We start from the raw sequence: 27,388 nt of genomic DNA, 5'->3' as shown, positions 1-27,388 counted from the left end.
AAAAATGATGCTTAACGGAAGAGCAGTAAAAAGGATTTTGGGGTGATACATTGCACTTTGTGATATTGGGCTGTTTTGTGTGTTTCTCTGTGGAAATCATTCCTGGGTCTTGTTGGGTAGTCATGACACTCATTATGTAAAGAAGAAAATTGAAGCTGAGATTAGAAAAAGCAGATACTTTCGTAGATAAATAAAGATGGAAGCGACATTATTTGAAATTCTTTGAAAATTTACCTGCAGGGCTCTCTTGGTGCAGCCCCTTTCATTATTCTTAATGCTTGTTTTTGAGCAATGAATGACCAGTTTGCCGGACGTGAATTACCCCTAAATAAGACACCATACCGCAATAGACTATGCATAAGAGCATAATAAGCACATATTACTGTTTTTTTTTTCACTGCAGCAGTTTTTCAGCATTCTGAGTATGTAGCAGCATTTACTTAGCTTTTTATTGAGCATTTCAATATGTTTATCCCACTTTAGAAGCTCGTCTAACCAGACACCTAAAAAATTTTGTGTTTGAAGTTTGTAAAATCTTCTGTTCACAAAGTTTCAACCTATATTGGGCTTTACTTTATTCGATACGTGGCTGAAATTCATCCCTACTGTGTTTTTTTTCCTCATTTACAAATAAACCGTTATCTCTAAACCATTTTCCTGCTTCTTTTATTATTTCTACTTTCTGTTGCAAGTCAGTCTCATTCTGAGCTTTAACAAAAAAAAACTTGTATCGTCTGCATACAATACAGCATTAGATAGTGTTAAACAGTTTGGTATATCATTTATAAAAATCAATAACTTTGCTTCAGTCGGTATTGTGATAATAGCGTATTGTTATTGTTATTTATTGAGCATCCATTTTTTCATATACAATGATGTAGGAGTTGTCATGTTACATTATATGAGTTTGTAACTATACAGTAATAACAGTGTAAGAATCTGCACGATTTTATCCATGTACTGCTTTGCAAGATTTTGCTTTCTTCAAAGAAATTGTATATGAACTGTGGGTGATTTGTAGGTTGGTGTGTATATCTGGCAGCAGAACATTGTCAGTGTATTTCCTTGTTCATACCATACGTGTAGGTGAATCTGGTGACTCTCGTTCACTTACTTGATGATCATGGGCACACTTTTGGGTGTAGGATGTAAGATGCCCAAATGTTACGTACCATATTAGACACACATCTTTGTCTCCATATGCTATTATTTACGTTCCATGACAATGGCTAGATGCAATCAGAAAGTTACATACTGGTAGATAATTTTGCAGAATGTGTTGTAACTTCTGTCAGTATTGCTGTATTACTAGATGTGCGTCATTTACCAATTGCGACTGCACAGACTGCATCAAAAGTACATACCGATATGTATATCCATACGAATAGTATTGTTTTTCACATAACAAACACGATAATTAACAAATTTATCTGGTTTGTTTTGTCACTGTTCGAAATACTCCCGAGTGATATGGGCGCTGTTCGAAACGTGTTGCAATTTTCTCATTTGAATAATCCTGATGGCAACATTAGGTTACAGTCCTTCAAAATTTGTAGAGCATCCATTGGAATGCTGTCTTGAGTTAATTTCTTTTCTTGTTGGTTTATTCATCTGCAGAGCAATAGATACTGTATGGATGTCATCAAACATTTTGTACAAAAATAGACACGCGTCTTATTGTAGCTCATATACTCAGCCATATTTGTCTGCTATCATGTCATAAATTGTTGAACAGTATGTGCTCTTGAATAGTCAGTAACAGATATTTTAAATATTCATTTACAGATTTATATCTTTTACTTTTCGTGACAGTCTATTGTATAATTTTATTCCATGGTATAAAACATTGTTGGTAGTTTTTGAATGGTTTCTTCTGTTTGGATGTAAACAGTGGGTTTGGTTCCACGGCCATATACTATACTGTCTGTGGTGTACAGATTGAATTTTTTCTTGTATACATTGTGTTGTGATTGATGTATTGACACAGAACTGTCAGAAATTACTAGCTTTTTGAATAATTACTACTACCATTGGTTGCTATTCGTGCAGCTCTTTTGTATCTTGAAAATAGTGTATATGTTCCCAGCACTTATTCACCAAAACATTAGCCTATAACTGCAAATTGACTGCATATATCAAAGGGCTACTTTTCAGCAAGAAATATTGCACACCGATGTAAGGAATTGTGGAGCTTAACATTCTGAGGATAGCCTCTTACGCACAATTTTCACCTACTCAGTCCATTTCAATTGAGTCTAGATATGTTACCAATAATTTGGTATCACTTAAAATCTAGTAAACCTTTTGCTTTCAATGTAGTAACATGGGTTTTTTTTTAGATGCACATTTATACATTTCCTTTAACGCATTAAATGTTGCTGCCTTTCCCAAAGACCAGTTGTGCAAATCTCGTGAGCTTCATTGGAAGTTTCTGTTAATTGTTGAATTTGTGTCATCAGCAAATGGTATTTCTTCTCCATAACTGACACTCCAGAGAATTATTTACATATATATACAGAAGAGGGTTGGGCCTAATACACTTCTCTGAGTGGCGCCTATATTATTATTATTTGGATATAATAAATTCTTTACTACTAGTCTTTCAGAAATGTGAGATTTCTACTCTTTACACCTGGTTTTCCAATTATGACTCAAGCAGTTCTTAGACATACCACTGGATTTTATTTCACAAATTACAACTATCAGTAAGGGATAAGTGCTGTCAGATGCCTTAGATGGAGCCAAAAACATGCCTGTTTCTTTCTCGCCCATGTCTAGTGCTTGGAGTGCAACTCCAGTAAACTGCACTATAGCTGACTGTGTACCTGTTGCAGTCCTGAAAGCAGATTGTTAATTGCAGGGAAGGTTGTATTTATGTTGGTACTTCATTAGACAAGTATTCATTATAGTCGTTATGGTTTCAGAAATGCTAGATACTGAAGAAATTGGTGTGTGATTTTCTAAATTTTTTGCATCACATTTTAGTATTGGTATTACTTCTGCTTGTTTCAGATATGCAGGAAAGCAGTCAGATTGAAATGTTCATTAATTGCTATTGTTGATGGGTTTTTGTTTGTATACATTTAAGGACATTGATTGGGATATCATTTAAGCCTGTGGATTTTTTGTTTAAATTGCATATTTTTTCCTTGGAGAAAGCACCATTGAAAGTTACAAGTGCTGGTACTTGATTTATTCTAAAGATTAATTCACCCTTAGGAACTTAAGAGCAAATGTTAGTTGGGCGCAGGTCCTGTTCAGTACATTCCGTAAATATTATGGCTACACAGTGGAATTAAATGTCGTATGTAAGAATGTTTTGTGGAACTGTGCATGTGACTGCTAAAAGTGTCGTTAAGATCAATTGCTTTTACCTTCTATTCAAATATTTCTGGCAGTGTACTGATCTGTGCTTTTTTTCTCTTCCAGATTGTCCATGCTGTCAACATTTCTCAGACGAGAGAGAGACGATGTACCGGTAATGTATCTGCATGTTACATGAGCACATCTTGTGCTGAAGTCATGTTAGATTAGTCATTAATGCCTGTCATTTTCCTGTGTGGCTTGGAGTTGCTGTTTCTCATTAAACAGCAGTATGCCACTTACTCAAGCTAGCAGTAATGAAATGCAGCTGTACTTCAATGTCTGTCCCTGATCCAAGTGTTACTTACATAAGCACATTTCAGTTACTGTTAGAGGCACATTAAATTGCTCAGAAATGGTTAAGCCAAGAAACATTAGGCTTCATCACAGAATTAAATGCTTTGACCTTAGATATTGAACACACTTGTCTATTGAAACATCAATATTATGCCAAAGGATTGAAGACTGCTTTTCCAATAAAGCAAGCAATTTATTAGAATAGTACAGTTCAACTATGATAAATGAGTGGTAGGCCTATATTTTGTGAAGTCTCTGGAGTGTGCTTTCTATAACATTAAGTTTCTTAAAGATACAACAGATTCCCTAGTGATATTAGAGTAGCTGTTGTCTATCTCAGAAAAAGATGATTTGCACTGATGTGGCTCAAATGCAGTGCAGTTGATATTGATCAATCAGGTTTACACAGAGGTGAAGTTACGTTGTGTTGTAAGTGTTCTGATTCTGTCACCTTGTTACACAGAAAACTGGTGAAGTACTCTAAGTGATAGTTTCCAAATGGAGGAAGGTATGAATTCAGCTACTTCGATTAGCCTAAGCCCTTTCGAACTCAACTTGCTTTATGGTCATGTGGCTTCTACAGAGTTCAGCAATTAGGTGTTCCCTGAAGGCTGTCGCTTCAGCCTTCCCATCAGATGTCTACTGTATGTCATGTGTGTGTCTAAAGCAGAATAAAAAATGCTGTATTGAATTTGATTCTAATAAATTGAAGCTCATGTTTGATGGCTTTTATAACTTAGGATGTATCAATAAATGTTTCCGAGCACCAAGACATGGAGGATCTTCTGAAAATGTCATCACTGGTACAATTTGTTGTAAGAACAGGGTGGGATACATAATGTGAAAAGATTTTTAGATCTCATTACTAATATAATATAAATATGATGTCATATTACATGTACATATATACAAGGGCTCTTGCAGGGGAGTGAGTTTGTTTTTTGTCAGCATGCTAGATAATACAAGCCAATGAAGGTTTTTTATGTCACTGCTTGATATAATAATTCACTGTTCATCCAATAACCATAACCCTGCCACTAAGACCCATGAATCTGGAAACATCTCTGTTCCATTAGGCAAGCTCATAATCACTGCAGATTGAACACAAGACAGCACATTAAATATCTTAGGTTTAGAACTGAATATGCAAAAAACATAAACAGTTAACATACACAGAATAAAATCTCTTTCCAAAACACATTTTCTAATATGATTTATTATGATTGTTGAGAAACATGATATTGCCAGACAAATGAGGTTTGGTACATGGTTTTCATCCAGGTACCAGATTTGGTGTTAATCATTAGTTGATTATGAATCAGAAAGAAGATAAAATACGTAAACTGGTGCTAGTGTAGTATGAAACATCGTAGTGGTGACACTGATGTGGAGCATAGCCAGATGCTAAGGTCAGTTCACATAAATGTATATTACAGCATCCACCAGGGGGGAGATAGACCTGGCCATGCTGACAGTGCTTATTGACAAAGAACTCAGTTCCCGCACTTATGGACTTTCACCAGAAAAAGTTCCAATGCAGTGATACAGAATGGCAAGTTCAAAGAATAGATCGGATACGCTCACTGGACCAAATTGGAAAGCTGACTGCCATTGTAACTGAGGTAAAAAGAATCTGCAATGACACTTAAAAATATATGGATACTTACCTAAAGTGTATTGTCACTGATAAATAATTATGTAGTTTACTTGCCAGGTACAAATATTAGAAGATCCAATTTGTGCTTCATGCTGTAGTATTGGGTGAACTGTTGAATAATCTGTTCCTGTAACTGGACTGAATGTGATTAGTGTTTGAATGGAATATTAGTTGACAGTAGCTAAATGCTATTTTGAAAACATTGTGTGGTTTGTACTGTATTTCTTACAGCATTTATAGCTGTGTATTTCTGCTGGTACTAATTTTACTCTTATAGTTAACCAAAAATTTTTAGGGGTCATAGTTGAGCTGATGCACATGAGAATTGCAAGGTTAAATGCATGTTACCTGTATTGTTCTTCCTGGAATTTTTGTGCATGTGCAGGTCACTTTCAAAGCCTTCTATCTTCTTACTGAGTATATTGTTCAGCATTTCCTCCCATTGTAGTCCTCTCTCCTTTGTCATCCCTCACCTGGTGTGTCTTATTTATGCTGTTGCAATTGGTCTTCATCCACATTTTGCCCATTCCAGAACTGCTCTTGGTAGCATTTGTTTTCCCATTCTTTTAAGATGAGCAAACCATTTCAGCCCATTTCTCTCAGTTTTCTTCGAGATTGATCTGAAGTTCCATACTTTGACTTCTTATTCTGTCCCATCTCATGTTAGCTCAGATGCCTCATAGAAAGTGCATTTGTCACTTGTATTCCATTCAGATCTTTGTCATGATGCAACATTCTGATCCATAGATCAAAATTGGTAGACAATATTTTTATACAATGATTTTCATGATATAAAATGTAGACTGGCAATGGCAAGGAAAGCGTTTCTGAAGAAGAGAAATTTGTTAACATGGAGTATAGATTTAAGTGTCAGGAAGTAGTTTCTGAAAGTATTTGTATGGAGTGTAGCCATGTATGGAAGTGAAACATGGACAATAAATAGTTTGGACAAGAAGAGAATAGAAGCTTTCGAAATGTGGTGCTACAGAAGAATGCTGAAGATTAGATGGATAGATCACATAACTAATGATGAGGTATTGAATAGAATTGGGGAGAAGAGGAGTTTGTGGCACAACATGACTAGAAGAAGGGATCGGTTGGTAGGACATGTTCTGAGGCATCAAGGGATCATAAATTTAGCATTGGAGGGCAGCGTGGAGGGTACAAATTGTAGAGTGAGACCAAGAGATGAATACACTAAGCAGATTCAGAAGGCCGTGGGTTGCAGTAAGTACTGGGAGATGAAGCAGCGTGCACAGGATAGGGTAGCATGGAGAGCTGCATCAAACCAGTCTCAGGACTGAAGACCACAACAACAACATGATTTTCATTTTAGTTAATTGCTAGATACAGAACAACAAAAGTATGAGCATTTCTCCACCATGTCTGAATTTTTTTCTGTCTGGATTTGCTTGCTTTGTAGTTACTTGAAAGCACATACTTCAATAACTTGACCAATACAACCAAAAATCATCTGTTTCCCTGCTGATTTTCATTACTTGACTTTTTAACTATTTCCATGCGTAGGGGATGCTGGGGCATGTTTTACACTTTTTACATTTATTTTTTGTGCTTTTTATTTTTATCAGTTTTGAGGTAAACAATGGATCATATTTTTGAAAATAGTAAATATTATTCTTGGCAGCAAATGATTTTGTCTGACCATGTTGCATCAGAAAATCTGCCCCGTATGCGGGGCAAGTTTTCTGGCTTACTTAAAATGTACAGGGTCAAATTTTCCAACTATAGTTTAAATGGCAAACCAGAGATAATTATCTTGATTTCACTGAATATGTATTTTTATTATGAATTTACAATACATTACAAAAGAAGGATAGCAAAAGCAACCACATTAAATGAAAGCAAATGCTACTTAAAAGTTTTACAAAACGTGTCACTTAAATATTTTACAAATACAGACATTTTGTAACAATACTCTCACTCATTGTCTGAATCACAATGTAAGCAAACAAAAATTGCAATGTTCCCTTTCGTATAGTCTTCATGTGCCCATTCCTTGCATTTTGTGCTCTGTACCCACTTTTCATTTGCTTCAGACTTGGCGTAAGACTCCTGGCTGGGGTTTGCTTTTTTTCTCATCTCTGTTAGTTGCTTCTTTTTGCAGTTTTCTTTTTTTAGCTAAATCATTTTCGATTTTCAGCTGATGTTTAATTGGAGTATCAGTCAATATAGCTGACTTCCTTTCTTTCCTTGCATGTCGTGTTTGCTTCCTAGGTGCCGCCTTCTCAAAAGGCCTAATTTCTTCTGGTGTTTGCCAAGTTTCTGTGGATGTAGAAGAAACGCCTCCTTGACAAGCAAGAGGAAAGGACTTTGTAGAACTGAGGGAACAACTTCTTCGGAAATGCTAGTCTGTGTTGGTGTAGTAGGAGTTCATAAATTCGATGGGTTCGAATAGGTTTTGTGATCAGTCGTTTTTTCTGGCAAGTTTGAATACAGTCCAGGACTGATAGGGCATTCAGAATTTGATAAAGTAGGAGCTGGTCTGTCTGTAAAGTAGGATGGTATAAAATCTGAGTCTGTAAAAATTTCATGACTAAATGGGAAAATTCCTGAAACTTTAAAATCTGCCATAATATTGACTGGTGTTAATGCCTGCAGTGCAGCTCTTGTCAAAATAGATGGGATATCATAAACTGTCACAGGGCTTTTGTTTGCGCATATCCATGAATCACAAGCTGTGTTAGTTTTCTTTTTGAGAGGCCGAAACACACTGCGATCTAAGGGCTGCAGTGCGGTGGGAAAGACAACAACGTGACACTTATCTTTGAAATAGTCCAATGCTTCTGCTGACAGATGCGAATCAGGATTGTTCAGAAGAAGCAGACTTGGTTGTGTTACAGAACAACGAGCATAATTAACAAAGTGCTTGGTGAACTTAACAAATTTTTTTTTCCATCATCGAGCCAGATGGGTTCACATCACTATCACATTCAGAAGGGCCATCATGTAGAAAGTGTTGAAATTTTGCCCTTGGGAAAATCAGAAATAGTGGAATGGCATTTCCTGCAGCGTTTACAGCAAATGCTGCCGTCACCAATGTTCCCCTTTCTGCTGAAGTTAATTTATCTATTTGTTTAAAGCCACAACGTCCAACTGCTCTTTCTGGCTCTTGAACCATGGTTATACCTGTTTTGTCCATATTCCATATGCCATTAGGTCCAAAGTTTGAGAACTATAATTTATTTGTCAAATTATTAAAAAACATCAACATTTGTCCTGTTGAAGCTGGTGGCTTGAGGAGTTCTGATTGAAATTTGACAGTTTTCTTTTAAAAACGAGCTGAACCAGTCAGGCCCTGTCATTTCATTTACTGTCCAGGTTTCTGGAAATTTTCGCTTGCATGCAAGAGCATACATATATGCAAATCGCCTGACTTGCTTGGGAGTAAGCCCAAAACAGATGTCAGAAGCGTTCATCACATACTGAACCAGCATTTGCCCTTGTTCATGATTAAAAACCTGTACAAACAAAGCCAAAGTGTACTAGAAATTTAATATTTAAAAGGGAAAGTGTAACTTAAGTATGTATATATTTGAGCATTAGTGTGGGTGCCAAGTGTACTTACACGCCACGGTTTTGCATATACTATTGTCAGCGTGTTTGGAGGCCTTGTGAGTGGTGCTACTTCTGGCAGTGGTAGGTCTATTTCAGGCACTGTTTCTTCTGCTTGTGGCAAGTCTGGGTCAGGCAATTACCATCCGACAAGAGGAACTTGCATTCCTGAAAGTTCTTCCAGTGGATGCGGTGGGATCACAGCTGTTGTTGCACTGGTAGAGGGGGATTGTCTATGGAACGGAATTTCAACCAGTAAGTGTTCAGAGCCCTACGTGGAATATTGAAGTTCATGGATGCTTTTCTGACACTGCACGTGCTTCTAATTGCTAATAGTGCAGCATTTATTACTTCAGGATTGCACAAGCCTACATCGGTGTTCTTTTTATAATTGCAGACCATTTTAGGCCTCCAAAAAAAAAAAAAAATATCCATTTTACAATGAACCATTTGGAAGAGGGCAAATTGGCAGAATTTATTACGCAACAAATACATATTTAAATTAATAATACCAGATGTTCTAGGCCGGGGCACGTTATCCAACGAGACACGTGCAATAATGTGTGCCCCGTATTCTCTCGGAAAATGTGCCCCCTCGCCATATTAGGAACTATAACGCTATGTCCATAAGTAACTGTGCAAGCATATTTACAAACAAATGCACAGTTACCTAAAGAAAGTAACCCACTTTCAGTGCATGCAATGTCAAAATAATAAGTTTAATACTGGTATGGTTAAGTTTCAATAAAAATTTGAAAGTTTTCTCGCTTTTGCAAAAATGACGAAAACAGCCCTGCCAACAATGTGACTGCTGGTACAACACTGAAGGTTTCATAAATGAAGCATGCTTTGTTGCTACTTCGTACAGCATTGCCAGTGGTACCATCTACCGGTTTGTTTTCAAACTAAAGTGAGTTGGAAAACTTGCCCCTATGGAAAATGTGCGCCGGTCTCCCCTATTTCAGCAGTTTCCTCTGAGAGGTAGACAACACCATACATTGCCTGTACTTAGCTTAATTCTTCAGTTTTATGTGATACTGTTCTCTTGTGTCACTGGCTCATTTGTAATGTCTCTTTCTAATGTATTTCAATTTTAATTTTCAGCATATGGACATCTGTACTAAATCCTCAGGCACCAGAATTAATAAGGTGTTCGTTCATGTTCAAAACTCTTGAAAAAAAAATTAATCGGTTGGATTGGTACTTAATTATGTACGTGTGTGTGTGTGTGTGTGTGTGTGTGTGTGTGTGTGTGTGTGTGTGTGTGTGTGTGTGTGTGTGTGTGTAACCTGAATTACGTAGGTATGGAATAGGCATATCCAGTGGACCAGCATCACTGTAAATCTTTGTGCACGAGTGTCAGTTTGGCTGTGTTCCAAAGTAGAATGTGAAGCTAATTAATCATTTTACATACAGACATTTGACTGGCTGCTGTGTTTCTATAAAACTAGCATACACAGAAAGCTTCCAAGTTATGAAATATGTATAGTAATTGAATATAATTCATACATCTCCTCCTCCACCCTTTCCCCTCGGTCCTCTTTCCCTTCCCTCCTCTTCACCTCATCCTTTCAACTGTGTTCCTCAATCTCCATTGCCTCCCTCTCCCTCTCTGTGTGTTATAACATTCATTTGGAACTGAAGTTGATAAAAATGGATGGGTAAGACAGTTGAGATCATTGCTATATAAGCTATGAGAGACCTCTCAGCTGATGGCTGTGTGGACAGTAGCTTCAGTGACAAATACTGTCATATGTTGTCTGCAAATGGGTAGGATTACAAAATTAGTGATTTATATATCACAGCAGCATTTTGGTCATAAGCCTATAAGCCACATTGCAGTTTTCTTGTTTTCCATTGAAAACAACTCTGTGGGAGAACAGAATCAGCACACAGCTTTGTATGCAGTTTGTTTTAAAGCTACAGAAGAGTAGGAGTATGTGGGAGATAAATTTTGTCTAATGGTTTAAATGCTGTGCTATTGTGGATTGACAGTGAGAAAGAGCAACTGTTGTTGCTGTGGTCTTCAGTCCTGAGACTGGTTTGACGCAGCTCTCCATGCTCATGCTACTCTATCCTGTGCAAGCTGCTTCATATCCCAGTACGTACTGCAGCCTACATCCTTCTGAATCTGCTTAGTGTAATCATCTCTTGGTCTCCCTCTACGATTTTTACCCTCCACACTGCCCTCCAATACTAAATTGATGATCTCCTGATGCCTAAGAACATGTCCTACCAACCGATCCCTTCTTCTAGTCATGTTGTGCCACAAACTCCTCTTCTCCCCAATTCTATTCAATACCTCCTCATTAGTTATGTGACCTACCCATCTTATCTTTAGCATTCTTCTGTAGCACCACATTTCGAAAGCTTCTATTCTCTTCTTGTCCAAACTATTTATCGTCCATGTTTCACTTCCATACAAGGCTACACTCCATTCAAATACTCTCAGAAACGACTTCCTGACACTTAAATCTATACTCGATGTTAACAAATTCCTCTTCAGAAACGCTTTCCTTGCCTTTGCCAGTCTACATTTTATATCCTCTCTACTTCGACCATCATCAGTTATTTTCCACCCCAAAACTCCTTTACTACTTTATGTGTCTCATTTCCTAATCTAATTCCCTGAGCATCACCCGACTTAATTAGACTACATTCCATTATCCTCGCTTTGCTTTTGTTGATGTTCATCTTATATCCTCCTTCAAGACACTGTCCATTCCATTCAACTGCTCCTCCAAGTCCTTCGCTGTCTCTGACAGAATGACAATGACATCGGCGAACTTCAAAGTTTTTATTTCTTTTCCGTGGATTTTAATTCCTAATCCAAATTTTTCTTTTGTTTCCTTTACTGCTTGCTCAATATACAGATTGAATAACATTGGGGAGAGGCTACAACCCTGTCTCATTCCCTTCCCAACCATGGCTTCCCTTTCATGTCCCTCGACTCTTATAACTGCCGTCAGGTTTCTGTACGAATTGTAAATACCCTTTCCCTTCCTGTATTTTACCCTTGCCACCTTCAGAATTTGATAGAGAGTATTTAAGTCAACATTGTCAAAAGCTTTCTCTATGTCTACAAATGCTAGAAACGTAGGTTTGCCGTATCTTAATCTAGCTTCTAAGATAAGTCGTAGGGTCAATATTGCCTCCCCGAGGTCGGCTTCTACCAGTTTGTCCATTTGTCTGTAAAGAATTAGCATTAGTATTTTGCAGCCGTGACTTATTAAACTGATAGTTCGGTAATTTTCACATCTGTCAACACATGCCTTCTTTGGGATTGGAATTATTATATTCTTCTTGAAGTCTGAGGTTATTTCGCCTGTCTCGTACATTTTGCTCACCAGATGGTAGAGTACCAAGGAGTACAAAACATTCTTGAAGATATTGGAGACCAAAACTAGTCACCAAACGAAATACACATACTTGCAATGAAACAATTTTAATATAATTTACCGATTGCTGTTTTTTTTGTAGGGCAACATTCAAAAAATTCTTAGTTCTACTTGTGTCCAGTAACACTCATTTCATACTGCGTAAAGTGTCCAAAGTCAGCAGAAGTTATGGTTCTAGCAAAAATACGGAATGTTCCAGGCACAGGACTTGCACTACCCCAATTCAGTCTCCTGCACAACTTTGAAATAAACATTTGTCAGTTACGGAAAGTTATCTTCAAATGATGGAGCATGCTTTTTCACAGTTTCTCTTAAGTTTTCTGTACCAATTCGCCCTTGTAGAGCTCAAATTTTGTGGTGAATGTAAATAGCTTTCTGAGCTTTTTGATGCTGCGAAGTTTTTGTGTATATTTCAAATCTGGAGGGATTTCTGTTGTGACACTTCTGGCATGGCTGCTGTGACAACACAGGGAGTTACGTGGCTTCCTACACAGTGTGTGTGTGTACACGCAACTGTGATGGTGCTGGAGTCAACATTGAATCCAGATGTACCAGAATTTCAGAGGTATGGAATGGGCGTGTCTAATGGATTGGTAATAAATCTTTTTGCCGTTGTCAGCTGACAATGTTCGAGTAAATGCACTTATGTGACCGGGAATTGAATTTCACATTTTTGATAGGCTGTTTCTGTGAAACACAAAATACATCAAAAAAATGTGTCCCCAAATTTATTTTCTCACTTTGGAGGCTTTGCTCAGTCCTTTTGCCTTACTGGTGTGATGCTTAGGTGGTTAGGTACCATCTTGGACTGGAGCAACTGAATTACATTCTCTGCCAGGGTTTCGATTACCTCTCGTTGTGCCCTGAAATGAGAAATGTCCTATGCACTATCCTTCCCACTCCTCCTACCTTGGTATTCCACCGTCCACCGAATCTACACAATACACTCTTCCATCCTTACACAAGCACTGCTCCCAATCCCTTACCTCAGGTCTCATACCCCTGTAATAGGCCTAGATGCAAGACCTGTCCCATACATCATCCTACCACCACCTGCTCCAGTCAGGTCAGTAACATTAACTATCACATCAAAGGCAGGGCTACCTGTGAAACCAGTCATGTGATCTACAAGCTAAGCTGCAACCACTGTGCTGCGTGACAACCAGCAAGCTGTCTGTCTGCATGAACACCCACTGACAAACTGTGCCCAAAAAACAAGTGGACCACTCTGTCGCTGAACACGCTGCCAAACATGATACCCCTCATCTCAATGACTGCTTCACAGCCTGTGCCGTATGGATCTTTCCAACCAACACCAGCTTTTCCAAATTGCGCAGGTGGGAACCTTCTCTGCAATACATCCTAAGTTCCCATACCCCTCCTGGCCTCAACCTTCGTTAGTCACTGTCCTCACCCATCCAGCCCCATCCCTGTTCCCATTGCAGCACTACACAGCCATCATTTCACCGCCACACCCAGTCTTTTAATTTCTTTTACTTATATTTCTCTCCTTTCTGCTACCTGGCTGGAAGCACGGCACCCATCTTTGCTTCTCCGCATGGCTCCTCATTAAAACGCCTGAAAAAAATATTCCACAATGGTGTACTGGCTTTAAGGGTACAGGTTATTAGCTGTAGAAGAAAATGCAACTTGGTTAAAAGCATTTATTGTTCAATAAGCCGTTGTTTTGCTGGTCTGAGAATGTTTTGGCATGATAACGGGTTTCTTGTGGCTTCACAACTGAATCGCACTGTGACACTGCTATTTATGGTTTGTCACACGCACATTGTACTACACACTTACATTTGTTCTTATGGTCGATGCGCTGCCAGAGCATCTCTAAACACGCTAAAATGTTTCGGATCACACACACTAAATGTTTCCATCGAGTGAAGTTTGTTTTAATTGACTCCGAACGGATCACTATCCACCATTTTTATACGCAGTCAATTTATTGAGCACTCCACTATGACAGTCACTCAACAGTTGACTTATCCTGACGTATATATTGGTGCAGACCCAAGTCATTTTCTGTCCCTGCTACACAGAATATTCTGTCCTCCCATAGATTGTTTATGCACACAGTTTATTTTTAATGTATATCAACTGTTCTTTTTTGAATAATGAATGACTGGTTTACCAGACTTGAATTACCCCAAAATAAGTCACCATACCGCAATAGACGATGCATAAAAGCATAATAAGCACATATTACTATTTTTTCTCTGCGGGTCATACGTCATACACGACAGCGGTGAACAATAGCTGCGGAGATGCATATGGGCAAACAGATGTGCAACTGTTGAGCAACTGACTGTCAAGATGAAGCAAGGGGCTACCAACAGTGTCTCCTCATGAACGTCCAGCAAACATTGCTGCATATGAGCCTCCACAGCAGGCACCTGGTTCGAGCATTTAGACCGACTGCTATTTATCAGCAATGATGACTGGAATTTGCACGCCAATACCACAACTGGATGCCCACTGAGTGAGTGGCAACAGGTGGCCTTTCAGATGAATCACATTTTATGCTCCATCGAATTGAAAGCAAACACTCTGGGAATATTATCAGAAGGATCCATAAAAATCCCATCAATTTTTGGTCACCAAATGGCTGAAAATAACAATTTCCGGCCAATGGTCAATTCTGTTGGACTACAGGATCCAGTCCATTTCATGTAAACACAGCCCACACTATTATGGAATCACCACTAGCTTGCATAGTGTATTGTTGACAACTTGGGTCCATGGCCTCATGGGGCCTACACCACACTAACCATACCATCAGCTCTTACCACCTGAAATCTGGTAACCTAGGGTCCAACTGATATGGTCAGAGGCCAACAAAAGGTGCTGCAGGTGATTTCCTGCCGTTATCAAAGGCATTTGTGTCAGTCTGCTGCCATAGCCCATTAGTGCCACATTTCACTGCACTGTCCTAGCAGATACACTCATTGTAAATCCCACATTGATTTCTATGGTTCTTTCACAGTGTTGCGTGTCTGTTACTACTGACAACTCTACACAAATGCCACTGCCCTGTCATTAAGTGAAGGCCGTCAGTCACTGCATTGTCTGTGATATGAGCCAATTCCTGAAATTCACTGAAACTATCACACCTTAAGTATTTATTGGAATCTGCCATTATGAACATTGAACATACGACATTAACAATAGCCAGTCACCAAGCCTCAGTCCTTGCCAGCCTCAAGATTAAGTAGCTGGCTGACAGCCACAGACACCCAATATGTTGAGTGGACTAGCTTCATGACAGCATACGCACTGCTCTTTTTGAATGTTTTTGTTAATCAATTGGAGAAAGTTATCACAAACAGAATCAGACTTGTTAATTAGCTCCAGTGAGCAAAACGTAACATCAATTTTTGCGCAGTACATTTTACATTAGCACAAGATAAAACATTGCCAATTCATACTAACAACAAAAAGCTCACGACTAAATTTTTCACCAGTGCAGGTGTGTTCCATTTGTCATTACAATTGCATTGTCTTTAAAATTGGACAAATACTCAATAGTTCTGTAGAAGATGGTGAAAGTATAGATGGGGACCAGGAGCATACTTACATCCTTCTTGACTCCATGTTGTCAATAGTTACTGAGTTATGATGAGAATGAAAGTGGCTGTGTCAGCCACTTAAATTAGGCAGCATATGAGATAGCAGTGAACAGGCAACATATTTGGAAATACAATGATAATGAAAAACAAGCAAATGCCACTGTATTTGGAAAACAAATGATGTTCTCACGTCCCACAGTAATGACAACCTCGGAAATGAACGTTTGGAAGAAAAAGCGGTGAGTACTTCTGAACCATGCTAAGCAGGAATACATAGCTTTTTTTTCTCACCTCTCATTTATTAGATGAAATTGTTATTCCGGATAATGTTCAGACATTGGTTAGAAAATGTAGTACCAGAGGCAAATGGCTTAATGTAAACAATTTGTTTCTGTTTTGTCACCTATTATTATCAAAATGTAGGTGATCAATAAGCGATCAAAGCTTATTCTGAACAGATACCTGATGTCAAAAGTATTTTATATTTAGTCACAATACTCCATGTTTATAAAAATTTCATCAAGGAGCTTCTTGAGAATGGATTGTCAAACTCTGGTAACACAGCAAGTTTTCTGAAACTGCCTTACAGTTTTCGTTTTTAAAGTGAAAAGTGTACTATATATGCCATATACTCAATATTTACTTAAAAAATCAATTTAATATTTCAGTTAAGGCATATTAGCTATATGTAATAGGATAAATATATCAACAATAATGATACAAACAGTAACAGGCACACAAATTGGTTTTTTTCTTTAGTAACACCTGGGTTTCCTCATCACCACTGGGGTACCAGGCTTGATGCGGTACTCTTTGTTTTACATGGCGAGTTGCCCCAATAGGACTATAAACCGTGATGTCCACACATGCATGCACAAGAATCTAGTTGATTCTTAGAGCAAGCATCACATTACAATACAGGGTGTATTAGAAAAGAAATTAACACATTTAAAAATTTGGACCAACTTACACAGGTAACTTCCAGACAGGCTTGGTGTCATATTGACAGAAAACTGAATGTGTTCTGACTTGTGTGATACGCTAGTACAAAATTGTGCCAATCCAAGCAGTAGCAGCTGATTGTATTTGCTTTAGTTTGATGAGTGTGGGACAACTACACATTTAATTTTTGTACAGAATATGCAGTGACAAGTAAGTACTTTCTACAAATTATCACTTATCTATAATTGCCAAAGGGATAAGAAGCAGAGTTGACACAATTTGCAAAACTGTAGCTCAAAGAGCTCCATAATCAAGTTTTCTCATTAGTGTGTCAGATGTTTCTTCAGTAACCACGTTTCTAGCTGACTACACCCACAATATTACGTTAAAACAGCAATAAGTCTGAAATCCCATCTTTCAGTAAGTAGTTCAGCAGAAAACCAGTTTCAAGAAAAACTGGCAATATTTCACTAACCAAGTGTACACATTTTCATCGATTTACTAAAAGTTTCGAAAACATGTAAGGTCCTCTCTACCTACAAATTATTCACAACAAATACAAAATCATTCTGAAAATACAAAATTTCCCCAAATCCACTCAAGCTTCTTTAAAATAGTATGAATATACTATGGCACATCTAGTATTTCATCAACTTTTTTTAATATAGTAATCATTTCGTGTTATACATCCTTGGCTTCAGAGAACACCAAAATGTAGAGATGCATAAAAGTTATTACTTTATACAGCAGCATTTTCAGACACATATAATAAGAACATTCCATTTCCAAAAATATCAGTTTATTTCTCATTAAGCAAACATGACCTGTAAATGATTTTTTCCCTGTGCTGTAAGATTACATTTTAATTTTAACCATTCCTAATCTCTAGTAAAGATGATTCCTTGCTAGGAGAGATTGAAGTAGAAGATAACATTTAAAGCTCAACAGATGACGAGGAGAAAAAGTGCAGCAGGGAAGGGTGAAAACTTCAGAAGTAGTGCTGCTTTGCCTGGGACCATGCATTTACTACACTCATGTCATGGTCACAGTTTCATGACTCAGAGGGGACAAAATCATTAATGTTCACACAAAGCATCACTTGTCACTACAGCTTCTGCTTCAATCTCTGTTATGACTCTAATAGCGAAAGTGAGTTTTATCACTTCCTACTCAAAATCTTTGCAACATACTGCAGAGAAATAAATGTGAACTTTCTTTTGACTGTACGCTTTCTAAACCTGCACAAAAACGTAACATAATCTGTCATAAATGTCTCTATGATGAACTATCGTCACAGTATATGCTGTGGAAAGTGCTATAATTAGCCAAAACATTGTTACCATGAGAGGGAGTCAACACAACAGTATTTTCGTCTTTTATTCCACAGATATTTTTTTAAAAAAATATAATGCTGCAAGTTCCTAACATTTGTTTTGGAAAATCTTCTTTGTTTAAGTTCTCCAAATTCCAAGCAATAATTTGCTATTTTAAATAAGAGGTTCCAATTGATGAAACTGTGTTTCAGGCATCATACTACAACTCAAAATTATGTCTTGTTTGACAGAAATATTATTTGTTACTTCAAATGAATTTTCTCCTCTAAAAATAAAAACAGTCATCACTGCCATTACTATAGTGTTCCTAACTCTTGCATTGTTCAATCTGATTTCGATGCCTTCATTCAGATTTAACATTTTCTCACTATAAACTTAAATTTCACTTTCTATTTTCCTGAGTCTTTGATTGATTTCCTTCCTATACACACATAATTTATAACTGTTTTCAGCTAACTTCAACTGCAGTTGTCCATTGATTTCTACTAAGCTAGGTGGCGCATTGCTTAGCATGCAGGACACATGTTTGGGAGGAAGTCAGTTCAGATCTGCATGGACCCATCCAGATTTAAGTTTTCCTTGATTTCCCCTAAATTGCTGCAGGCAGATGCTGGGCTGGTTTCTTTGAAAGGGCATGGCCGATTTCCCTCCTCATCCTTGGAAAATTTTGAATGTGTGCAACATCACTAACAACCTTAATGCCGATGGACGTTAAACCCTAGTCTTCCTTCCTTCCATCCTTCATTGCTTTCTTTAAGATTTGCGTCTGATTTTTTTAACTATTTGAATGTTGTTTTCTTAAAGTTTAGAATGTAATTGTTCACCAGCATCTTGCATTAATCTTGATGCTTCTTATCCAGCTGAGCTATTAACTTTGTCATTATTTCTTCTGAACCTTGAGTCTTCACCCCTTCTGAAACCAATCGATTTTTCATATCTGTCGCCATCCCACTGTTACTGAGAGTATCTTTCAACCACAGATTTCATCATAAGTGTTTCCTTTTATTCACCACAGATCAAATAACGAAGAATAAAGCATTTGAAAAACTAAACTATTTAAGAAGTATTGTTGGCTGCACTTATCTCCATGTGCTGCAGTTCAATTCAGCAGTTGTTTTTGACAGTGCACTATTTTCTCAATTTTTCTAGAAATTTGTACGATCCAAGTCCCTCATTATCCTGCATTTGTCATCCACCATTCTTTACACATTTGGACTCTATTTTACTGTTGAAAAACACAACAATAATTAATATTTTAGTCTGAGGTTTTATATCCTGGTTTAAAGCAATTTAATAGTATCAGTGAGAGAACGTAAAGCAATTGTATTATTAATCTTCAGTGAGAGAATGTAAAGTAATTGTGTTACTCATCTTCTTCCTGGCAAGAATGTCTGTAGCCTCCAATAGTGCATATCAGTTTCCCTATAGACAGGTCTGGGTTGTAGATCAAGACTGAAACACCAATTATATGGTGCATTTTTATATTTATTTCAGCTTTTTTATTTTATAACTCCATTGACAGATCAGTTTCTACAATTACAGAGAAGGTACCACAGTAACTAACTGGTTACCAACATGTCATTAGTTCACTATCACAGCAGAGATATACAGAGTGTAACAAAAATGTACAGCACAAAGTGCAGGACACATTCCTCACACATAGACAAAGAAATTATGTTCTATGAACATGGGTCTGGAAACACTTTGTTTCCATAATATAACTCCTATTCTCCAACTCCTTAATCATGGAATGCACACGAGAACAGAACATTGGAATATGGGGAAAGTGAGCTCTTGGTGACATCTGGTTACAATTTGCATCAGCAGTGTTTTATTTCACATGTCTCTGTTGCCATGCTACATATTTGAGTGCTTGTTTACAGGTAACAAGTGTTCCAAAGATCAGTACAACCTCTGCAAACACAATGTTTGCTACTTAATCACAGACTTGGTTCATGCAGTGGCAGTGTACCCAAATGCCACATCTGATGTACAGATTAGCTCATGGCAATGGTGCTTGCACTCCATATTTGTAGTGGGAGAGATTTTCAGGACAAAGGTGCCCCAACAGAAAAGTTTGAAGCCATTGGTCGTCACCTTAGGGAACATGGGACATTTAAGCCTGATACTCGCGATGGGGGTGGGCCTAGAAGGATGAGGACACTGCTATGGTTGGTGTCAATTCTTAATGCACTTGAGAACAACCCTAGAGTCAGTACAAGACATATAACTGCAACACTGAATTTTGGCCACATGACTGGGGACCCTTCTGAAAATGGTTTATTCAACAAAGAGTCAACTCTAATTTTAGTGCAATGGTGCTTTTCCAGATGAGGTGTTTTTTCAACTAGATCAGATTGTAAATTTTCACAATCGGCCTGTATGGGCAAATGTCAATACTCATGCAACCGTAGAAGCAAGTATTTCGAGGTTAAAATTGCTGTACTGATGGAGCAGTATGGGATGGCGCATTATCGTGATTCAAAATCCAATTATCAGCAATGTTGGCACGGACATGAAGAACTCTTTTACGAAGTCTTTCTAAAATTTCTTTGTAGTAATATTGGTTAACTGTTGGTTCAGGAGGCACTCACTCTTTATGAACAATTCCCCTGGAATCAAAGAAGCACACAGGCATGCATTTCACTTTTGACTTTGACATGCGAGCTTGTTTTGGTCTGGGTGATCCCTTTGAGCACTATTGTGAACTTTGGCGTTTTGTCTCTGGATCGTACTGAGAAAACCAACTTTCATCACCAGTGATAACACAGCTGAACAATTCTGGATTGCAAGTTTGTTTGTGTGGCCAACCTCCACAGCAAGCATATAAATACTTGTTTTGTAAATAAAATTGCCTTTTCCTGCAGCAGGAATTCTGGATTGATTTCTGTTTGCTCTAATAGATCGGCTGCCACATTTTTCCATGTATCTCGCCATTGTGGTGTGAGATTTTTGGGGTCCATTTTGCACAAACCTTTCTCATACCAAGATCTTCAGTTATTATTAGATGAACTGTTTATCGATTGATGTTCACTTCTTCTGCAATCATTTTCACGTATAATCTTCGATCAGGTCATATGAGTTGGCCCACCCTGGCCCAGTTGACATCCGTCCATGAGGTTTATGGTCGTCCACTGCGGTCTTCATCTTCAGCATTAGTTCTGCCTTCACTAAACTTTTTATGCCAACTAAAAACTTGAGCTCTTGACATAACCTCCTCTCCAAAAGCCTTCTGAAGCTAACCGTAAGTTGCCGTCACATTTCAACCAATTTAGTGCAAAAAGAAATGGCATACCATTGCGCAATATTATGCGGTTCCATTTCCACGATGAGAGACACAAACACGTGTTAACTTATTACAGCACAACTCACGACTGAGCAGTTGCATCGATGTGACGCTTGGACTAGAAGCAGCTTATAGACCAAGGTCAAAGATATTGTGCCTATGCAAGCCTGCAGGGTGGCCACATCTTGCAAAGAAAATCAGCCTCATTACTATATTGTTGCAACTGGTATATTGCGTGCTCAATGGAGCATTTCCTCATCTTAGTGTTAATGTCTGCTGGCTTCTAAATAGCAGATTCAGTGACATATGGTTAGGTAGTAACATGGCCTCCATGCTCTCCATACCTAAATCCACTCAACTTTTATTTGTGAAGGCATTTGAATGAAAGCTCTTTGCTCTTATGAATGGGATCCCAGCACAATATGTTCAACGTCTCCATACCTGTATTGCGGAAGGCTGTGAAACCAGACACAATACTCCAGGGATACATCAGGGAACCAAAAAAATACAAAAGTTCTAAAAATGTCCGACAGGTGGCGCTTCATCTGCTCAGAATAGCAATAATTAGCACAACAAAGTAAGACAAAGCAAAGATGATGATAAATATGTCCACCATATGCTCAATATGTCCACCATCATATCTGTTCCAGGAACTGACTACTGCACATAAACATTGAGCCAGTTTGCAACTTTAATGGATGCACTGCGCACTCCATGTCAATGTGTTCAATAGCTGCCACTGGTGAAAGAGGAAAACAACATGTTTCATTGCAGTGCTGCCAGTCTTCACAACACCACAGAATAATGGGTACCCAGGGACAATCTACTTGGTTGACTTTGTTCATGAATGTAAACTGCATGCATACCATCAAGGCACAGTGTGACAGAGACTGCTGCTAACACAAATCAGGATTTGTTCTTTGAAGCTGTCATGACCACCATGCTGTGTATGGATCCAGTCAACCCACTCTTACCACACCACATAGTTGTTTACAGACATCCCCACCAGACTTACAACTGCACTGCATCCATAAACTGAGAGTTCATTCATTGTGCCTCTCCAGACACCAACAGGGCAGCTGGCACAGCCATACACCTGTGGCATGCCTGTACATTTTAGTTCATACCTTAAGTTACTGTCATTCCATCCAGACCAAATGGCAATGTGTTTCACAATTGCTGATTGCTTACTTGGCATCCACAGCATTTTTGGCGATAGTAAAAACTCATCGCATTATTGTGGAACCTAGGCAAATGTACAGACATTATCAGACATTGTCTGGCACCCCCCAAATAACAAAAAATATGATGCTGTGAAGTCGGCACTACACCAGTGCTCTCAACAGGCACCAGAGCAATAATTGAAACAAGTTATGTAGCATGATCATCTGGGAACCAGGACACTCTTCTCTTCTTTGGTGCTGGCTACATATGCTTTTGGACATTAATCTCATGCCCAATTACTCACTTTGGACTCACTGAATTGTCAAACTACCAGCCCCAATTGCAACTCACATTGATTTTGCATGAACACAAAGCATTGGAGCAGAAATTAACATTGCAGATAGGATTTTTAATGTGTTGCAACATAGATCATGTATGAATATTGCCAACAACAATGCCATGTAATGGGACACCCAGCAAATTATGTCACACCAAGCAGCAAGAAGTAGCTGAACAGACCTGACCATGCCCTACCATATCGAGCACAATGTCAACCCCACTCCGTGGGGCTGTGACCTACAGACAATCAAAACAAACACTTGTGCATCTCGCAACAGTATACTGTACACAGATGCAGCGTCAAGGCCACACTTTACTGGTTTCACACACAATTTGGCAATGAAGCATGAAGCTGTAGGTCACTTTGCAAGAACCCTAATGGGTAGGATGACCTGCTGTAGGTGCATATGATCATAACAGCAGTTCAAGATGCCTGATTCCATGACATGTCAGCAAAATGTTCTGCATGCTTCCTTCTCACTATAATGGCAGACTTTACGTCTTTGACCACATTCAAAACCAATGTTTTCTCACTGACATGGGATCAGAAGTGATTACAAGGGTGTTTTGAAAAGTTCTCAGAATCACCACAAGAGGTCAGCACTAGCGCAACAAGTTGTTCATGTGATATTCATTGGACTGTTGTCTGTAAACAAATGACAAGTCAGTGTTCATGAAAGAGAGCTGTGGTGGTGACATGGCTCTGTTGTTGTTCCCATTTAGTGGTTTGCGAAGATGGAAAAAAATCGAGATTCGAGCAGTGATTAAGTACTTCATAAAGAAGGGTATGAAAGCAAAGGACATTCGTGCCGATTTCCAGAATACACTGGGGGACTATGCTCCTTCATATTCAACTATAAAAGTGGACAAATGAATTTAAATGTGGTTGGGAGAGCTTAGATAATGATCAGCACAGTGGTCGGCCAAGATGTGTCACTACTCCAGAAATCATTACATAAGTGAACAAAATAGTCATGGAGGATCGCTGATTGAAAGTGCATGAAATTGCTCACACTTGCCAGATGTCATCTGAGAGGGTATATCACATTTTAACTGACGAATTAGAAATGGAAAAAATTATGTGCAAGATGGGTGCCACAACCTTATGACACTGGATCAATGCACGGCCCACATACACGTGCCATCGCCGTGGCAAAATTATACAAACTAAGGTATGAATTGATGCTACACCCACCTTATTCACCTGATAGGGCTCTGTCAGACTTCCATCTCTTCCCAAAACTGAAAATTTTGCTTGTTTGATGATGATTCACTTCAAACGAAGAATTGATAGCTGGAGTTGACATTTATTTTGCAGGCCTGGAGGAAACTTATTTTCGAGATGAGATCAAGGCACTAGAACATTGTTGGACCAAGTGCATTACTCTACAAGGAGCCTACATTGAAAAATAAAAAAGTTTCAGGAATGTAAATACATTTTTCTATTCTGTTCCGGGAACTTTTCAGACCACCCTTGTACCTCACTTCCTGAACAATTACCAGCAACAGTGGACATATCTGCCATGCAACTCCAAGTGGAAAGTGAAGCTAATATTCCAAATTATGGATCCTCGGCTCTACGAGATGTTTCCCTTCTGCTGTGCATATTTGGATGACATTCTAATTTTCTCTGCTTCTTGGAAAGAGATGAAGTGCATGTCGGGCAAGTTCTCAATACTCTTAAGGATTCCAGTATCATCACCAATGATGATAAATGCCAACTGTGGCAACCTGAAGTAGTCATCCTTGGCCATTGGTCAATACTGCCTTCTTTAGACCTACAGCACAATGAACTGAAATCATTAAGAAACTACCTCATGCTCAAAGCTTCCACGAATTATGCCATTTTCTCAGGACGATTAACTCCTTTGTCAACATCCCCCTAATGCAGCTGCCACTCTGACAGCTCAGATTAATGTATTAACAGCAAAGAATGCAGCTTCAATATGCAAGATTGAGAGGACTCGATAAATACAACATGCTATCACCAAAATCCAGGACTGTATGACACCTTTCACACCCTTAACCCACCCACAATCTAAATCACAGCTGACAGTAAAGTCAAATGCAAGCATTTTTGACATCGGAGCAGTGCTGTGGCTGGAAGTGGCAGGTGTACAACAACCACTATTTTTCTGCGGACTTTCAGTGCAAGTGGTCAGTCTACGACAGAGAATTGTTCACACCATGTGAAGTAGTCTGCCAGTTTAAAGACGATGTCGAGGGCAGACATCTCATCATTTACACAGACTACTGGCCTTTGGCAGACTCTATATGCAACCCATCAAAAGACTCCTGCCCCCCAATAGTTCCAGCATCTGGACTGAAATGCACAATTCACAGCAGATGTCAGACACCTTCACAGAGCGTGCAACATCATTGAAGACTTTCTATTGCAAATAAAAACCCTTCCCACACATGCGGATTATGACTATCCTCGCACTTGTAAAATGAGTTAAACAACACATCCCGTGGCTTAGAATACCACCACCACAGGCGCACAGCCCACCAAAAGTTTTTGTTCATAAAGCTCCAGCAGAGTGTGACTGTCATGTTACAAGCTACACTACCCGACCTGCTCTGCAGCTGCCTTACTTCAACTCACACAGTCATCAATACTTCAATATATTGCTCCATATGAAGCTTACCATTATGGCTGTTAACCACTTTAAACATGCGCGGATCTTGTGTGACATCGCTCATACGAATGAAGTAGAAGCAATGTCACGCATTGCAGCCAGCCGTGGCATGGCTGGTCACACGCACCAGTGCAGAGAGGTTAACAGCACTGATGGCTCTTGACTGTCTCCTTCCCCAATGGTCCACACTCCCAGATTTGGGGGGGGGGGGGGGAAGTGCTGTGGAGGCTTCACCAGCTATAGGAGCAGTAGAGGAGGTAAGATTCTTTGACCAGTGTGGCGGCAGACACAAGTGGAATATCTCGAGAGGAGAGTAGTGTACTCTGAGCTTTAGGCCTGTTAAACTTTTATGAGGTTGTAACGCTGTAAATAATAAAGTGCATTTTAACTGCAACCATGCTATTATTAGTCACTGGCTCAATCATGTCCCAGGTTAAAATCGACTCCCTGGTAGTTTTCCAATTTTTTTACTTATGTGATGCACTCTGAACATCGGCAATTGAGAATCGTGGTCTGAGAGACCATTCCATTACCTATAGGAATTACACTAGAACTTTGCAGTCTTGATACATCTATAAAAATCCAGAATGGGATTTTCACTCTGCAGCGTAGTGTGCGCTGATATGAAACTTCGTGACAGATTAAAACTGTGTGCCGGACCGAGACTCGAACTCGGGACCTTTGCCTTTCGTGGGCAAGAGCATTTGCCCGCGAAAGGCAAAGGTCCCGAGTTCGAGTCTCGGTCTGGCACACAGTTTTAATCTGCCATGAAGTTTCATCTATAGAAATGTTGTAAAAAGCAGTGCTGCTCGTTTCCATAACTCTTGTTGCAAATCATATGAGGGGAGCCAGATTATATGAAATGCCAAGGGACTCAGTTATAACCCTAGAATAGGTATACTCTCAAGAAATTAAATTTAAATCTCCACTTAATATTAACTCATTCTGCTTAATAATCAAGAAATTTGATAATGCACAATGAATAATTGAAAATTTCCAGATGGAGCTCTGTATATTGTGACTATTGTTATTGACATTTCATGAAAATGCACTTCTGCATCACAATTTTCAGGATGCTGATCACTGCAAAATCAACAAGTGTCATTGTTTTTATATCCCATCCTAACTTAAATAGCAACTCCTCCTTTCACTATACCTAATATGCAGCAACTGGATGCTACATTATATCCATCCATATTCAGCATACCTCTGTCTGTTATCAAATTATATTCAGAAAAACATATATCTTTATGACTTGCAGGCTGCAGTTCATCTACAGAAATCAGAAGTTCGTTGGTTTTAGTTTTTAACCTTGTAGTATTTTGTTGCAATATGTGTATTTTAACCTTCTTTTGTCTTCACATTTTTAAACTCTTAATTTTCGGGTACATTTCATTATTTTAATCTGAATTAGTCTAAAAAAGTGCTGCTGTCCTGACAATGACTACAGGAATATGCCCATGAGGTTTGGTGTCCTCCTCTTGAAGATTCAGCTATCATCCTTTTCCTATTACTGGCAAAATAATTTAATTGGATGGATAAATAAAAAATCTACTTACCAAGTGGTGGCACACGCATAAAAGAAGGTTATAATTAGGCATGCTTTAGGAGTCAGTGGCTCCTTCTTCAGGCAAAATGGTTGAAGGGAAAGGAAGAGAGGTGAAGGAAAAGGGGTGCAGAGGTCTAGGAAAAGGGGTAGGTTTCAGGAAAGTCACCCAGAACTGCAGGTCAGGAGAGACTTACCAAACAGGATGAGAAGGAAAGACTTTCTTTCCCATCCCTTGCTGTAAGTTTCACCTGACCGCAGTTGTGGATGACTTT

This window comes from Schistocerca piceifrons, chromosome 9, assembly GCF_021461385.2.
Source record: "Schistocerca piceifrons isolate TAMUIC-IGC-003096 chromosome 9, iqSchPice1.1, whole genome shotgun sequence".
Lineage (NCBI taxonomy): Eukaryota > Metazoa > Arthropoda > Insecta > Orthoptera > Acrididae > Schistocerca > Schistocerca piceifrons.
Note: the sequence above shows the minus strand (reverse complement) of the source record.